The sequence below is a fragment of the Mustela erminea genome, chromosome 4, assembly GCF_009829155.1.
Source record: "Mustela erminea isolate mMusErm1 chromosome 4, mMusErm1.Pri, whole genome shotgun sequence".
NCBI lineage: Eukaryota > Metazoa > Chordata > Mammalia > Carnivora > Mustelidae > Mustela > Mustela erminea.
In genome coordinates this window covers 24,072,884-24,090,684 of record NC_045617.1, presented here as the reverse complement: position 1 = coordinate 24,090,684, position 17,801 = coordinate 24,072,884, and the positions used below count along the sequence as shown (strand labels likewise).

General features: G+C 41.9%; 1 pseudogene; it reads right to left on the bottom strand.

Moving 5' to 3' along the window:
• Positions 1–6,539: 6,539 nt before the first annotated feature.
• On the bottom strand, positions 6,540–17,801 carry LOC116587721 (annotated as a pseudogene).

Sequence of the window (17,801 nt, the reverse complement as noted above, 5' to 3'; positions counted from 1 at the left end):
GGCCAGTAAAAAGAACCTGGTTTATAAGATTGTTGCTAATGAATACAATGCTTTGTTTTCTACCAAAACATCTGCTGTGGATATGTAATTAGAAGAAGGGCCCCCTTCCTCCCTCCCCATAGGAAGAACATGTGCGGCTGAATAAAGGAGCTTATTATACCTGTGAGGGGTCAAAGTCTGTGGGTCTGTGGCTTATGGTATTATGACAGATTACAAAACCACTCCATTATGCCAGTCAATCTGTTTCTAAGCACCGAGCAGGGAGCTGGCCGGGCCCTAGCTGCTCTGAAACAAGGTTCTCATTGGTTTTCTTCCTAAGGTCTTATGACAGATCGGCTGTTGTTGACATCACCCGACAGCTCACGTGTCACAACCTCTCTGTCTGACTTCTGCCTCCATCCTGCCAGGCTCTCCTCTGAGAGTCAGCCTGTGCCTCGGGCCACCACCAGCTCCCAAGAAGAGCTTAAGTGGATTTGAAACCCATGGGTCACCCCATTACTTGTGCTAATGAAAGAGAGAAGGAAGCCGAACCCTTAAACCCCAATGTGCCCTTTGTTTCTGACCCTCCCTATCTCCTCTCCTTTTCTCTTCCACTGTTTCCCAGTTCCTCATCCGCACCCCTACCCGCTTCTTCTGTTGGCATATGCCTCTTTAGAAGCATGTTTAGAGAGGAGAGCGGCTTGTTAGAGACCCGTTTCCTCTAAAAGCCCTTGTTTTGAAGTCTGTTGTCACATATACCTGCAAAACTTGTTCAGACTCAAGAGGCTGAAAGACAATTTAGTATTTGCCAGATGCTCCAATGGGGGTTTTAAGGAAATTCAATTTTATTTCCTCAGCAGAATAGTAATTACTCTTACAAGTTTTCCTCCCTGTGCTTATACGTTCTCAGCAGTGCCCTGCCCGTGGCCCAATGGTACTGGCGTGGGGAGTGTCTGTCTTCATTCCCACCACCTCCAACCTCCCTGCCTATTTCTGCACCTGTCCAAACAGCTCAGAGTTTACAAAGGGAAACTCGCTGGGGGATGTGACATGCAAATCATAATATTTATAAGACTTAATGAGCAGGAGTAAAAACACAATTTTTCCAAGTAAATTATGAAAATCATATCCACGGGGGCTGGGAGGAGTGGAATCACATCCCTGAAGTGGAGAAGAGTTTGGCTTCACCGAGAAAGAAGCACTCGGTACTTGCCCAGTCATTGGGGGAAGTCACACCCCTTGGAAGATATGGCTACTTTTCATCAGTGAATACTTTCTGGGTAACTGTTAAGAACCAAAAATACCTATGCTAAGGCAAGAGATGAGAAGACTCTGGACAGACCTAGGGGATATACGGTGACATTCTGAAAGGCTCTGTGGTTATAAAAGGGGAGGCAGAAGCTGAGCCCATCACGGGTCTTGTGTCAGTCACATCTGCAATAGATTATTTAGTGTCATTTTACCCCATGTCTTCTAGGTAGCCTTAGGACTCCTACAGCCTTCTCTAATGGTTCTATCAGTACAATGCACCACTGGACTGCACCCTTTTTGTAAAAAGACGGACTGGGTCTATGAGATTGTGACCTGGTATGTATTAAGATGTTCTTTGACATGAGCAGAGAAGAGAAATTGGAAAGAGGTCCAGGGTCAGTGAAAAGTGGGGGAACTGCATCCTGCAATATTTGAAACCAGAGCCTCTAGCGAAGCACAGGGAACCTGGGCTCTGGCATTAGAAACACCTGGATGTGATTCATGACCTTGAACAAGATACTGAATTTTCCTGAGTTCCATTGTCATCATAGGTAAAAATGAGTGTAATAACATTGGAATTACTTGGGAGAAAAGGTGTAAAAAAAAAAAAAATGCCCAGGGCAAGGTCTAGCATATAATAGGAGCTCAGTAATGGGTAGGTTTAAAAAAAAAAAAAATCATAATTGGTTTTGAAACACGGGACACATTAGTGGACTCTAAAGTGTCCTAGGCTTGAAAAGGTGACGGATTCAGGAAACTTGTCAACATCTTGTATCATAGTACAGCCCTGCTAAGAGTGCTTCATGTGCTAATGAAACTCCCGTGGTCTAGGCCATTTACAAACAATAAAGCCCCTCATGTCTTCCCCCTGTTAGACTACAAGATCTTTCAGGAAAGGGATGGAGCCTTCCTCATCTCTGTGTCCTCAGAATCTATCATGAATAGGTGCATCACACCTCCCGACACAGCTTGGGCTTTTTCTAATTGAGGAATTTAAACTGATATGTGATAGGAAACAGTACAAAGAGCCATCAGGGTACAGCCCAGGTTTAGACAAAGTTCTAATTAGAAGCAGGCTTAGGCTGAGGAGTCTACGTGTCTTACTTCCCATATGAATGTCCTTGGAGGTTTGGATGCTGGCAGGCAATTCTGAGTCTGGCTGACATTGTAATTGCGCCGCCCATTGTTATCTGAACAATACTCCACAATCCTCCAGCTCGTTGGATTCATTAATTCAGATATTCAACAAATACTCGTCAAGTGTCTACAACATGCCAGGTGCTGTCCGAGATGCTGGGGACACTCGGGGTGAACGAGACAAGCAGATTCTTATGGAGCTTACCTTCTTGGGAGAGCGGAATGGCACAGACAACAAACAGTTAAAAATTAAGTCAATAATTTCAGATCATGAAATCAATTTCAGGTAGGTGCGATGAGGACAAATAGGACAAGGGGCTGGAAATGGACGGGATAGAGGCGGTGCCGCCTGCAGGTCAAGTGCTTCAGAAAGGCTTCCTCTGGGGATGAGGAGCCAGTCCTGGGAAGGGAGAGCATCCCAGGTCAAGGGCACGGGGGGAGGGCAGCACCAGGGCCTCCAAGCAGAGAAGAGCAGGTGGAATTCAAGGAGTAGAATGGAAAAACAGCTGGGCCAGAGCATGGTGAACGAGAGCACAGTGCTCCGCCAGGAGCCTAGGAGAAGCAGATGAGGTCAAGGCATGAGGGCCATGCAGGCTAAACAAAGGGAGGGGTTTAGGCTGACCACGTGGTTCTCAGGATTCTCTCGTAGAATGTTTGGGGGATACTTCCCATTTGTATACACGCTGACTCTTCTGCAGGGTACTAAGAGGGCCCTATGGGTATCTACAAACCCCATTATAACTGTGAGCAATGACTCTCCAGCCAGTCTCTGTCAACCCCTTTGAGCCATAGGTCCTATGTTCTCCAGTTATACTTAAAGACCGAATTGGAAGCAGCCCTCCCTCGGAATATTTCCATTGAGTATAATCTATTTGATCTTTCATTTTTGTGTCAACTTTAATTTTTATAGCATACCTAAACAAAGAGACACTGGAATGGGTACCTTTCAAACACCTGAGAATGTAGAAGAAGAAAAAGAGTGAACCAAATCCATGGAAAGAAAGTAAAGAAACAAGTAGGCATGAAAGAGAGTTCTAAGCCTCTTGAATTAATTCATCCAGGGCTGAGGGTGCCCACTGCTCAATAGAGTGTGATTAGGAGGACATTATTAGAGTCTTGTCCTTAAGAAATATGGGGCAGCTAATTAGTTAACTGGAGAAACAAGTCAGAAATCTTTTTTTTTTTAAGATTTTTAAAATTATTTATTTGACAGACAGGGATCACAAGTAGGCAGAGAGGCAGGCAGAGAGAGAGGAAGGGAAGCAGGCTCCCTGCCAAGCAGAGAGCCCAATGTGGGGCTCGATCCCAGGACCCTGAGATCATGACCTAAGCCGAAGGCAGAGGCTTTAACCCACTGAGCCACCCAGGTGCCTGTAAACAAGTCAGAAATCTAATGATAAATTTATATCTGAAGTATTTTTATTTTCTAGTTTAATTGATATTTCTCTTTTATTCTTTTACATGGGTGTAGCTCTTTAACTCAGAAAATTAATATTTTTGAAAGCACAAATACATATGTGATATTGTTATTGGTTTTTTCCAAATAAAAGATATTTTTTTTTTCTTCTGCAAGCACTGGAGTCTTCTTTCTCCTTGTTATTCTCTGAGAGAGACAAGGCAGCATTACGCAGGAGGAAGAATTTAGGGCCCTGGGTCAAAGACCTACTGTCCAGCTGCTGTGGGCAAACCATTTCAGCTCTCTGAGCCCCAGTTTTCCCTCCAGGGGTTATTAAGCCAGATACTGGGGAATCTCCTGACCTTCTAGCTCTATGAGTCTGTGATTTTAGAAAGCAAGGAAATGTTTTTGAGAAAAGATGAAGGAAATATTTAAAAGATGAGAAAAGCAAGAAGAGACAGACTGTAGGGAAAACTAAGGTTCAAAAAAACAAGAATCTAGACATGTTCTGTAGTCATGAAGTTCTGTAGTGATCCTCGTTAAACATCAGCAAGGCTGAATTAATTTTCTGGTTTATTTTTTTCTTTTCTCTAGCGCATCTGCTGATATAAGTACAAATAGGTACTACAGTACATTGGAGAAGGGCAGGAGCTGGACGAACAGGAATGATCATTAGCATAATTAGCCCACAGCCCACCCAGATGTGAAGGTAGCTTTTCCCCCTCACATGGCAGTTGTTGTTGTGCATTTGTTTTTAATTGAAATATAACCGGCACATACATAACATTCCAGTTTTTCAGGTGTGCAACATGATTCAATATTTGTATTATTGTGAAACTTACCACAATAAATCTAGTTAACATCTGTCCCCACAAACAGTTACAAAATTATTTTTCTTGTGATGACAACTTTGAAGATCTACTCTTAGCACCTTCTTAACATACAATGCCATATTATGAACTATAATCATCATGCTGTACATTCCATCCCCAGGACTTATGTATGGGTTGTCATTTTTTAATGAAGAATTACCTGCTCTGCCTATGGATAAGGCTACTTGGGGCATAATAACCACATTTTTGGAGAAGAAGCACAGGATCCAGGAGAAAGGGTTCTTAAAAATATTTTTCTTTTGGTTCTGGTGCCAGGAACATGAGATTTGGTAAAGAATTTCCCCTGAGTTACTCCTGAGTACATCTTGATCCAAAAGTCCGTGTCACCCACAATGGCTGATGAGAAAGCGACCACCACTCCCTTCCCAAAGGGCCGCCTCCGCTCTGAACCCATCCACCTGGAGGTCGGGAACAGCTCAAGCTTCCAAAAAGCAGCTCTGGAAAAGGAGCTGGAAAAGGAAATCAATTCATCTCAAAACCAGGGAGAAGAAAGAGAAGCAGGGATTGGTAGAATTTTATATTCACAAAGGAGAACAAGGAAGAGAAAGAGCCTGTACTCTGTCTGAAGCCAAAGTTTTCTGATCCGAGTCTCAAAACCTCACTCTCCTCCAGTTATCCAAGCCCAGTGGTTCCAAACCCATCCTGAGGAGCACCTTGCAAAAAACTCACCATCTTCAGTTCCAAAAGAATTTGGACATTAAAAAGTTTCTCATAATTTTTTTCTGCACATATGAATACCCTCCATTCACTTAGCATTTTTAAAATTCAATTATTTTTTCAGTGTTCCAAGATTCATTGTTTATGCACCACACCCAGTGCTCCATGTGATACGTGCCCTGCTCAGTCCTCACCATCAGGCCCTCTCAACCCCTCACGCTCCTCCCCTCCAAAACCCTCAGTTGATTTCTCAGAGTCCACAGTCTTTCGGGGTTCATCCCCTTAGCATTTAAAACTTTTGAGTGGGGCTCCTGGCTGTCTCAGTTGGCAGACCATGCGACTCTTGACCTTGGGGCTGTGAGTTTGAGCCCCAGGTCGGGCATAGAGATTACTTAAACAAAAAACAAATAAAATGACTCAAAACTTAAAAAAAAAAAAAAAAAGAATGTTTTGAGTTATACCACCAGTTCTGAAGAAGACTTTTATTGGTCTCCACTTACTTTTACTGAAGTTAGAATATGCAGCCACCAGGCAAACTTGGTTATGGCTATATTATCTACAAGATCAGTTAATCCAGAGGGAAATCATCATGCTCTTATAGTGAATTTTGCTTTTCATATAAAATTAAACCAGCCAAAGAAACAATAACCAACCTATTAAAAAGGTTATACAATTTTAAATCTTAAAAAATTGCAATTGCCTATTTTCAGTTAAGGTCAAGTCTCCACTATCTTTAAGTTAGTAATTCCTGGTTTTCTCACCTGGGACCGCCTAGTTCCTGGCCTGGGCACTAGACCACCTCACTGACATTGTCATTAGATCAGAAGGTCTGTGAGGTCAGGCCCATATCCCTCTGCATCACTGGTGGAGCCCCAGTTCCTGGCGCATTGCCTGTCTCTCTTATGGAACCAGAAATATCTCTTCAGTGAATAAATGCATGGACAAAATCCAGCACCAGGCCTTTAGGATAAACTGGATCTGGCTGGATTATTTCTGAAGTGCTGGAAGGAGATAGAATTTAAGGAGTAAATGTGAATCAAAGCAGAGGGAAGGAAGCTAGCATCAGAGGAGTATCGAATGTACTTTGTTTTGGTTTTCCCTGGACGGATTTTTATGAGGCCAAAAACAAGAGATAAAAGGAAAGTTCAAGCCAGGGAGATCTGGAATTTCTCAGAAACTCGGGTTGTGAACAGGGCAAAGAAAAAAGCAGGGGTCCCAGATGTCCTTCCTGTTGGTGCTGGCCAGTCATGTGATATATGGGCAGGTCCCCCAGCTTAAAGATTAGCCTTGTCCCCAAAGCAATTTTCTTGAAACAAGACTTTTCCTGGGATGAGCATAAACCTGGGCTGGCTTAAAAATTTCAAAATAATTTGATAACAAAAATCTTTACAGGTAGTTAGAGACACCTTAGCTCAAGACCGCATTCCCCAAAATATCGTTTTAAATTTTTCTTAAAAACTTACATGGGGGGGCTAATAAGGTTTTGTGGAAGGGGAAAAAAGGGTGAGTAAAACAAATGTTAAGCAGATATCTTTTTTGTTGCAATTCTCAGAGCCTTTAATGTGTTCATATACATTAGAAGTCTCCAAAAGAGAGACTAATCTTAAAACTAATCTCTTAAGATTAGAATTCTGCAGGGTGCTCTTGGAAAATACTGATTTGGTGAGTAATCCCACCTTCCTGTTAAACACTCTTCTGCTAGAAGAAATTCCCCATCAATGTCAACACTTTTCTCTTTGGAGATCTTCATTTACTTTTTGTGCAGCATGGCAAAAGCCCAAATGAAAGCTTAAAGACCTGAAATACATATTTTTCAGTAAGAAAGAAATAGTTTTCCTCCTAAGTTTTGGTGTTCTGCCTTTAGAGCCAGAATTGGTGTTACTCCTTTTTTATGAATAAACTAGCCCTTTAGGGACCATCCTAAACAGAAAAATGTGACAAAACTGTTTGGGGAAAGAACACCAAGTTAGAAACACAATTTACAAAAATATAACTTTAAAAATGCTTTTAAAATAAGACAATCACAAAAAACTGAGCTATAATGTGGTTTCATCATACATCTGAAAGTAGAATTATTCATTATCTTCATAATCCCTAAGAGTACCATTTTATAATTTGCCTGATGATTTGATTTTATGTCCTAGTGGCCCCAAAGGTGGTAATAAGTGCTTATAAAAGCCTTGACCAGAAAGTGCAGGCTGCTGACTTTTTTCCAGACATTTTCTCAAGAAAACTAGATTGTACCCCAGGTGGGTAGTGTCACTGAATCAATCACCTGTGCTTCCTGGAGGCTTTTATGATCAGAATTTACCTTTTCCTTCTCTTTGCAATACCGATTTTTTCCTTAGCCAATGACTAGAAAATATGCTCTGAAAGAAAACTAAAAATTGTAGAATTTTTCCTTCTTAAACGTCAAAAGACAGTAGATTACCTATGTATTTATTCTTCATTTCACGCCAAATGTTTTCCCACCTCTCTTGCTTCCTTTGAATAGAAAATTTGTGAATAATATGAGATAAACTCAACTAAGAGTGGAACGGGCCTTGTCATGTGTCTTTTAAGAAGTGTTTATCTACTGGGGTGCCTGGGTAGCACAGTGGGTTAGGTGTCCAACTCTTGGTTGCAGCTCAGGGCCTGATCTTAGGGTCATAAGACTGAGCCCTGCATCTCGCTCTAAGCTTCACACTGAGTCCCTCGAAAGTCTCTCTCCTCTCCCTCTGCCCCTGTCCCCCCTCTAGCAAGCACTCACTCACTCTCTCTCAAATAAATAAATAAATAATCTTTAAAAAGAAGAAGAAGTGTCCACTACCACAGTTTGAAACAAACTTTTGGTTCCTATTGATAACATATCCATGGATTTTTCAAAAAATGAATGACCACACTAGGCCCAAATAAGAAATAGATGTTAATCCTTGAAACAGCTTCTTATTGACCATCATCTACACTCTGACAGGAGCTTCTCCTAACCTCTTGCGTGAAGGAATTCAGCAATGAAGACTGAGAGTGTGCTAAAGGCTGGCTGGAGAGGCCACACTGAGGAAGAGAAGACACTGGGCTTGCGAGATGAACTTGCCCACACCGTCCAGCAGATTGCCTTCTGTAGAGCTATCCTTGCAAAGCAGCATAAGTGAGTGAGGGGTACTGAGCTCTGAGAGCTGCCCTTGATCCTGTGGGACTTGTTCCTAGAATTGCCCAAAGAGGCCATTTTTAATCCAAGTCTGAATGATGGCTGGATTACAGAGATGTTGTAACTCAGAGATGGCATGTGCTGGTTATCATTCCTCTGCTTGCCTTCAAGATTCATTGAAAGGCTCCCCCTGGGCATGAGGAGCCAGTCCACCTCATTCTCCATCCTTCCCTGCCCTGCTCCGTGCCCAAGGAGATGGATCCACTCAGAGGAGAGGGTGGGAGGAGAGAGTGAGCAGGCCTTATTGTCTGCCCTCCCTTCTTAGGAGCTGTGTCTCTGTTGGCAGCCATGAAGTTCCACACCTATGTCTCCCCTCGGGTGGCCCATCTCTCATGCTCTAGCTCTCACCAGGCTCCAATACCATTTTCCTCCCCTTACCCCTTCCGCCCTGGGGAAAATAATGGCTTCCTTCAGGTGTCAGACTCAAAATCCCTTATTTATTTCCTCAACCCTGGCTGTACCTCTCAAGGTAGCCCCTTTGTTCCAGTCTCTTCATCGAGCTATCTGGGGGCGAATCTGGGGAACCTGACTGATAAACCAACTGGCACTCATTTGCACAATGAAGCTGTTAAAAGAGACCTTGAGTTAATAAAACATATTTTCTTCACAGTTTCAGAGTATTGCTTAGGAGTATGGGTTCCAAAGTCAGGTGGATCTGTTCTTATAGTGTGATTCTATAAATGCTTCCCCTTCCTAAATGTCAGTTTTCTTATCAAGAAAATGGAGATAAAACAGTATTTAGCACATCAGATTGTTGTTAGATTGACATAATGTTTGTTAAATACTTACCACAGTGCTTAAAACATCAAAGACTGTCAATAAGTTGGAGCTCTCCTTTTTATCTTTATTAAGTATTTTCAAACTATCTGAGAAAGCATCTTTATCTCTCTATTAATTGTTTAGCGTTTCTTATTTATGAGATAAAGAGCCAAACACAATATAGAACACTATTATCTTGCCAGTTCGGACACTGGATGCTCAAGGGATTTGTACCTGTAGATTAAGGACCAATAGCAGAGAAAGAAAGGCGTTCCAAGCCTTGCCCTTGGTTACTTTTAGGAAGTAACATTGCTCCTACCAAGTCCCCCAAAACACATACTTAGTTTTTCACTCTTTTTCACTCCAGGCTACCACATATTCACCCCATCCTGGACGAGCAGTATAATGCAATATCTTGTCCCTTAGTGCAAAACAGAATTTCTCTTTTCATCTGTTCACTTGAAATATACTGAATCAATTGGTGTTGGTTTAACTGTGAATGACCCCAAACTCAGAATAATAGTAGTCTAAGCAAGATGAAAGCTTATTCTTCCTTCACATAAAATCTGAGTGGGCAGTCCTGAGGTGGTAGGGGGCCCCATGGTGTCAAGGACTAGGGCTTATTGCTCTGCTCTGCACAGCCCTTGTCCTTTCTTTCAAGATGGCGCTCTAGCCATTACAGCCATATTCTGAGCAGCAGGATGGTGGGAAAGGGGAAAGATAAAGGACTTTGTGAAATAATAATAGTAAATATATATATTGGTCTCTGCTTCCCAGTTCCTGGCACAGAGCTCCTAGAACTCTTTTAATTTCCTAAGTAATAAGAGCACTAGGAGCATCTTTTGTTCTAATGTTTGGCCCTTGACTGTAGTTCGGACACAAAATTGCTTGGAATTTCCTGGGTGTGTCTTTTGTTCTAATGAAGCAACTCTTGTTGGTCTCCTAAATAGCTTCAGGATGGGAGCCGGTCACCAGAAAGATCAAACCATAATTACAAGCTTGGAATTTTCAATCCCACTCCCTCTTCTCTGGGGAAGTTTTGGGAAGGGGCTAGAGACTGAGTTAATAATTGCTCATAGGTATGAGTGATGAAGCCTTCATAAAAATCTCCAAAGTACAGGGGATTCAGAGAGTTTCTGGATTGGTAAACATACCAACATGTGAGGAGGGTGATGTACCCCAACCACACAGGCTGCATTTAAGACCCTGTACCTCTCCCATGTATCTCTTTATCTGACTGTTCATCTGTATTCTATATCAGATTCTAATTACATAATAAACTGATAAATATGTGTTTCCCCGAGTGAAGTCATTGTAGCAAATTATCAAACCTGAAAAGAAGGTTGGGAAAACCCCGGTTATATAGTCGGTCAGTCTGAAGTACAGGGAACAACACCAGATTTGTGATTGGCATCTGAAGTGAGAGATGGGGGGCAGTTTTGTGGAACAAAGCCCTTAACCTTTGGGACCTGACACTAACTCCTGGTAGTATGAAATCAGAAAGAAACCAGAAAGCTGTACTGTCTCTTATTTTGCCCCACCTGAAGCTCTACTCAGATCATAACTTCCAAACCTGAGCAATCAGTAGATCTTGACTATTGAGATTCCCCATCAAGAAGACTTTTGAGTAATGTGCAAATAAGATCAGAATTGCAGTACAAGATTATTAACCTGGTAATGTGTTTTAAGTGGTCAGGAAAGAGAGAGAAGGAAGTTGACAACCAGTGAGCAGATACTGCAGCGCTAATGACGAGTGAGGTATACAGCGGGAATGGGAAGCAGATGACAGGTAGAGATCTACTCCAAAGAACTCGAAAGTAGATTGCTTTCAGGGGACACAGTGGGAAGGGGTTTAAAGTCAGAATCTACCAATTTGTCATTCCAGGTACTTGTCTTCCAATGTTGTCTTTGTAGATACTTGTTTCTCTGCCACTCCATAGGATTTTGGCAAGGCTGCCAAGTTGCAGGACTCTGCCTTTGGAACAGATGAGCAAGGACATGACTATGTGCGTTAGCAGTTGGGGCCACCAAGTGCAGGTTCAATGATAGTACAGTGACCCAGTCTGGGTCAGTTTGAGCCATTTTCTGAGACTTTTCAATTTGGAGCTGAAGGAGAAGGAGTGTAACTTTTTGGAAGTATGTGAATGAGGACTGCCAGCAAGCCTTTTTTTTTTTTTAACTGCATGGAGAGCACCTGTCTATAGTGGGAAAGAATGATGGCAACATAGATAAGTGGACAAAGGGTGCATAGGGCAATCAGTTGAGTTCCTGAGTCCCGTCAAACTGGAAGTGACATCACTTCCTGGACTTTCCTGCTATGGAGTCCAATAAATCTCTTATGTGTAAGCTAATTTGAGTTGGGTTCTGCCACTTGTAATCAAAACAAGTGTGAAGGAAGGAAGGAAAGAAAGAAAAAAAGAAAGGAAGGAAGAAAGAAAGAAGGAAAGAAAGAAAGAAAGAGTATGCTCTTCCTATTAGAAATAGACTTAATAAACACTTAAGAGTTCACAGCAAATTCAATGAAATGAATGCTTAAAGCACATTAGTGTCTAAGAAATATTTATTAGCAAACAATGGACAAATCAAAGGTGTTAGGAGAATGTCCAAGAAACCAGTTTTGCTCATTTTTGTTTTTTTCCATTCTGACACTGGTAGTTTTTGCTTTTGAAATTTTAAGAGGAAGAAAAACAGATGTGTCAGTCAAGAGAGAAGGAATTGATTGAGAGGCAGTAAAAAGAGGTAGGGGAACAGAGTGATGCAAAAGGAAATGTGGAGAGATGGCACGGTGTAGACCCGGCTGTCGTCTGGGAGGCAGGAGACATGGGTCCCAGCCCTGGCTTTGCCACTATAGTTCCATCTACTTGGGTAAACCACTTTGACTAGTTGTAATTTCTACATCTGAAAAATAAGGAAGCCTGGAATAAAGGATGATGAAGGCCCCCGGGTTTTAACAGTTTAACATTCTAGTATAGCCCCTATTTCTGCCAGAAAAATGAAGGAAGCAGAGGAATTGGATTGGATTCACAGTTGTCCAGAGAATGACCTCAGGTTTCCCAAGAAGTCCAGCTTGGATGTCAGCTGTGCTGACACACTCACAACAGTCTCAGATCATCCCATGGACAATTGAGGCTCTGACTTTCCCTTGGAGGGGACAAAACATGGTCAACAGTTATTGGGCTTGGGGTGGAAGTAGATTCAAGGCAGGGGGCCCCGTTTATAATTCATTAAATAATTCATCTAATTCCTTAGTCAGAGAGGGCAGGACCAACCTAGTCTCCCTCTTCTCTCCCCACCCTCTTCCTACCCACTGAGGAATCCTGACCCACACTAAATCTTATCCAGAGGAGCAAACCTGGAAGCCATCCAACCTAGGAAGTGCAGCCTACTTGGCAGAGACCTGAGCTAACCAGTTTCGCACAGGAAAATTCAATAGCCTGCTATTATCACAGCCAGGGAGGCAGTGGGAGGGGCTGTCCGTCCCACCTATCACAGCGGTTTGAGGGGAGAAAGAGAAATCAGAATGGGCAGAAGAGGCAAATAAACAAACAGGGAAAGGAAGCATTATAGAAGGTGCTCCTGCCCAAAAAACTGAAGGATACTCTGTGAGAAGAAAGAGTTTTCTTCTAATTCTTTTAAAACTGTTTTCTCCATCTCCACCAAAATGGTCAGGAAGATGTCTCTCAGTTCTTAGAGCTCTGAAAAGACTTGGTACACGGTAGGCACTTAATAAATACTTACTGAGTGAAAAAAAAAATCAATGAATAGATGGACAAATCTGTTTGTCTCCATGTTTATTCTTTGCAATATACTCCATGGAAGAGAAGACATGATAAGGACAGAGGACCCTTGAAGGCTCGGCTGGAGCTGGTAGTCTGCACTGTGGATATCCAGGCAGAGTCATAATGGGTCACATCACACAGAGGGTGTTTCCTTCAGTCAATGAGCAATTGTTAAAATAACATGCCCCTTTGGGCCCAGGCCCATGTAGATGCTAGTCCTGGACTTCTCCTAACCAAAGGGACAGTGTTAGCCTGTATAGGGCAATGATAAGAGCCATATAAATTGATAAATAGCCTTATGTAGGGAGAACTATAACTGCAATTAAACATCAAAGAAAAGAGAGATGAGTGGGGGCTGGAACAGCCTAGAAAAACTCCATTGAAGTGGGATTTGACCTTGATGCAGAGAACAGGTGAATGTTCATTGACTTGGGAGGAACTTGGATTAACATTCTGAACTCTGATCCCATCTGATCCCATCTAAGTCATCACAAGTGTTATTTTCCAGATGCACGGCCAAGCCCCCTTCCAATCTGCCTACCATAGTCTGCGTGGCAGGCGAGATTTCCATCACCATTGGAGCAGAGGGGGGCCTCACAAACAGCAGTGCAATTTGAGTGCTGATGAGGCCAACAGGTTTGATTCTGAAGGTTATTATTGATGCCAGCCTCTAACCTAGACATATAAATTTGCTGCTTCAAATGTTCCATCAGGAGAATCAGCTGGGGAGCACTAATCCTAAGTGAAACCATCTTTATTACAAAGGAAGAAACGACAACACCATATCGTTTAACTGCTGAACTTTACAATGAAACACAAGGCGGCATTAAAGTTCTCTGCCTGTAATGCCATGGTTTAAGCAGTTAATCTTATTTTAGCTGAATGGCATGTTCATTACAGCAAATAAGTAGGTAATAAGTGGGATTACTGAAAGGAAAGATAAATTAAGCCAGTTATGGGCATCATGTTGATTTTTTTTTTTAACTGTCTGGTTTAACTTGTATTTTTCAACAGTCAGATCTAATATATACTCATCTAGCAGAGATTAAGTAGATGGGACCCTTGCCCAGAAAAGGTATTATATACAACTTAAGATGCTAGTTTTAAGGGCAGCAATCCATGATACTCAGAACTGCCTCCAGCCTAGAATCGTCAGGGCTTAACCTAGAAGGTTCCTGAATGGTACAATGGCAGTTCTCTCTTTCCATTAAATATGTTTTCACCATTTATGCTTCTCCAGGGCAGCTGAAGGACTTTTGTTTAAGGTCTCAAATATCCTTCTGGGTAGAACTGCTACGAAGACATCTTTTAACATAACGTATAGTGCAGGAATGCATTTCATCTCATTTACATGTGTTTTCCTCAAGCAGGTATCACTCTTCCTCCAAATGCCATTCACTGAACTAGGAGGATGAGAGGAAAGGGAGATATATAGTCCCGGAACTGGGGAAGATTACAATTGAGTCAGGAGAGCAGGGATGATAGTCACCAATATCAGGCCCCTAGGAAACCATGGGAGAGGGTGTTCAGTTGAGTGCCAGTCGCACAGTGCCGTCCATAAGGGGAAAAAACGAGTGCCTACTGAGGGATATGACGTACTGGATATTGGGCATTGGACTGTAGACTCTTGATATACTTACTCTCATTTAATTTGCACAATAATCTTGTGAGGGCAGTATCACTACCTCCCATTTTCACAGCCCTCCCAAAGTGAAGGCCCAGAGAAGAAAATGGCTTGCCCAAGTAAGGGGAAAAACGGGAGTTTAAGCCCAGGTCTGATTGATCCTAAAGCCCTTGCTTTTTCTTTCATGGCAAGCTGCTTCCTTAAGAAATATGAAGAATCAAGAGCAGAAGAAAATCCTAAAAGATGGAATGAAAGGAATGGAACTGGATCCGAGTCAGAATGTGTCTTCAGTCCAACTTAAAAATCACAAAGTTCTTGATCAGTACCTAGTTGACAATCCATTCTACTTCGAGGAATGGCCTAAAGAAATAAACTTTTCAGATAATGCAAAGACCTTAAAACATTTTGACTCCAAAAATAATCCCCTCTTGACTTTTATGCCATTGTTCTGTTTTTATTCTATTCATTCTCATATAGATTAATGAATATAGAGAGAGCATATATAGACATCTCAAAGAATATTTTTATTGTATGCAGTCATTATTATTTAAATTTATCCATATATTTTACCCTTCACATCAATCTTATCTTCCAATACCTCTGAGTTTCCATCTAGGTTCACTTTATTTCTGTGTGAAGAACTGTTTTTGGTATTTCCTTGAATATGTAGGCCTGCTTGTGAGAATTTTCTGTTCTTATGTCCAGATGTGCCATTATTTTCCCTTTTAATTTTGAAGAACATTTTTGGCTGGGCATATAACTCTAAATTGTTATATTCTTTTAGCACTTCGAAAATACTCTATTTGTCTTTCTGGCTTTATTTCTTTTGAGAAACAAGCAATAAGTTTAATTGTTGCTCTTTTAAGGGTAACTTACCTTTTCTCTAGCTGTTTTATAAGATTTTCTCTTTGGTTTTCATCTGCTATGAATGTGACTAGGTTTTTTTCTTTTGGTTTATTTTAAATTCTGTTCAGGCTTCTTAATTTGTTACATTTTTCACCAGTTTTGAAAATTCTCAGCTATTATCTTTTCAAAAATTGCTTCCATCCCATTTTCTTTCTCCTTTGCTTCAGGGAATCTTAACCACATTTATATTAAATCTTCTTAATACATCCCTTATACCTCTTATCCACCCCCTACCCAATCTGTATTTCCAAGCTTTTCTCTAAGTTTCCTTCTGGAGAAACTCTTCTAACTTACTTTGAATTAACTCTTTAACAATGTCTTATTTGCCCGAAAACCCTTCTATTAAGTTAATTTCAGCTACCATATTTTTTTGTTTGGGATTTGGTTCCTTTTTATGGCTTTCATAATTGTCAATCTTGTTTTTTGTTTTACCTCTTTAACTTTTGCTTTCTTGAAAACAAAACTATTTCATTAAAAAAAAAAAAAAGTAGGCTCTGAGAACAGAAGTTTAGTCCATTCAGGGCCTCAGTGTCCTAGTGGTAATTCTGTCCTTCTCAATGATGTGGACAATGAATCTCATGCCTGACAGTGCATCCCGATCCACAGCGTTAGCATGGTTTGTGAGATGGTTTCAAGCAAGTGTTCTAGATCCATGTCAGGCCCCAAGGGACTCACACATCACATACATTTATTTGGAGCAGGCACCACTGATCACAATGTTGTCAGCCACCATGGGGCAGCAGATAAGGTCTGGAGAGCAAATGAGGCACTTCAGGTTCTTCAGGTCCAACCCAGTGATGACTGGCTCTGTGTAGTAGGGGCCAATCCATCTCTCATACAAAACGTTGGCCACCATGCCCAGGAAGGTATAAGACTTGATCTGCCGACCTTCCTTCAGTTCATACAGGTTTAGCTGGAACTGGAGGTGCTGGGCAACAGTCTGGACATTGCTGGTGAGCCCAGCCAGGCCTATGTACAGCCAATCACCTATGGGAAAAATCTTCTAGAAGTCCATGGTCGCCACTTGTGATTAGATGCCAAAGCACCTTTTGGCAGCAATGACCACAGTTCTTCCCATTCATTGTCATGATGTCCTCTCCATTATAGGACATACTAGACATGATTGCTTGGACCTCCTATCGCCACAATTCCAGTCAACTGGCTAAGGCCCTCACTGCCTGTTTTACCTCTTTGGATGTATTAAACTACTGAGCAATTTGCTGTCCAGTAAAATCTTAGAGTTGACAACAAAGAAGCAATCAATGAGTTCTAGCCCTACTCATGATACAGAAAGCCTTAAGCACTGCTCCTACAAACTGTTTTGCTTTGTGCAGAGTACAGGAGGAAGAGAAGCAGCCAAAAAAAGTAAGAGGGAAAAAACTGAAATGTTAACAAAAGCTTAAAGCTTAAGACCAAGTATGAGCTAGTATGACAACTTAGACTCTCCAGGGGCCATGGATACAAGGGAGTCTGCCCCATTTGCCAGCACTTTCCATAGTCCTCCCTGGGTGTTTGTAAGAAAGACTTGGGGGACAGATCAGAAGGTTTGAAAGAGCCTCCCTTTGGTGAGATGAGCAGATGACAACCAGGTATCACTAGGAGAGAGGCATACAAAGAAATTCTCCCATACAAAGAAAAAGCCATCTGCCACTAGAGGAGTATACAAAACCTTCCTATCCCCTGGTGCCAAGAAAAGTTTGGCCGTGGTAGAGGATGAGTTAAAGAAAAAGCCATCAGATGCTGAAGGAAAGCAGGAAACCCATCTGTCCCCAGGATCCTTCACTGATACAGAGCAGAGGTCTGGTGCCAGTGATACAGGGACAGAAAACTCATTCCCATTTAAGACCTTACCCCATTACAATGCAGAGTCTAATTGCCATGGAGAGAGAGAGGTTCACCCTAAAACTCAAGAGCCCAGGACCTGCACGAGACTGCCTGCCCCAACCATAAGCCTTGCACAAAGAAACCAGAAACAGAATTCTACAGCCAAGGGAGTGAAACGACCATGGAGAGAGATCCCATTTGTTGCACATGTATGCAGTCTGCTGAAAACTGAAGGTGAAGTAGGAACACCAAGAAAAACTCTCTGGCATTCCAGGCCACACCTCAAACACAAAGTAGCATCAGTCTACCACTGGAGGAATTTGAAGCCTATCATGTACTGAAGGTAATGATATTAACCAATAAAACCTAAATCCAAATCAACTACTGGTAGGAGACATTCAGTTCACTT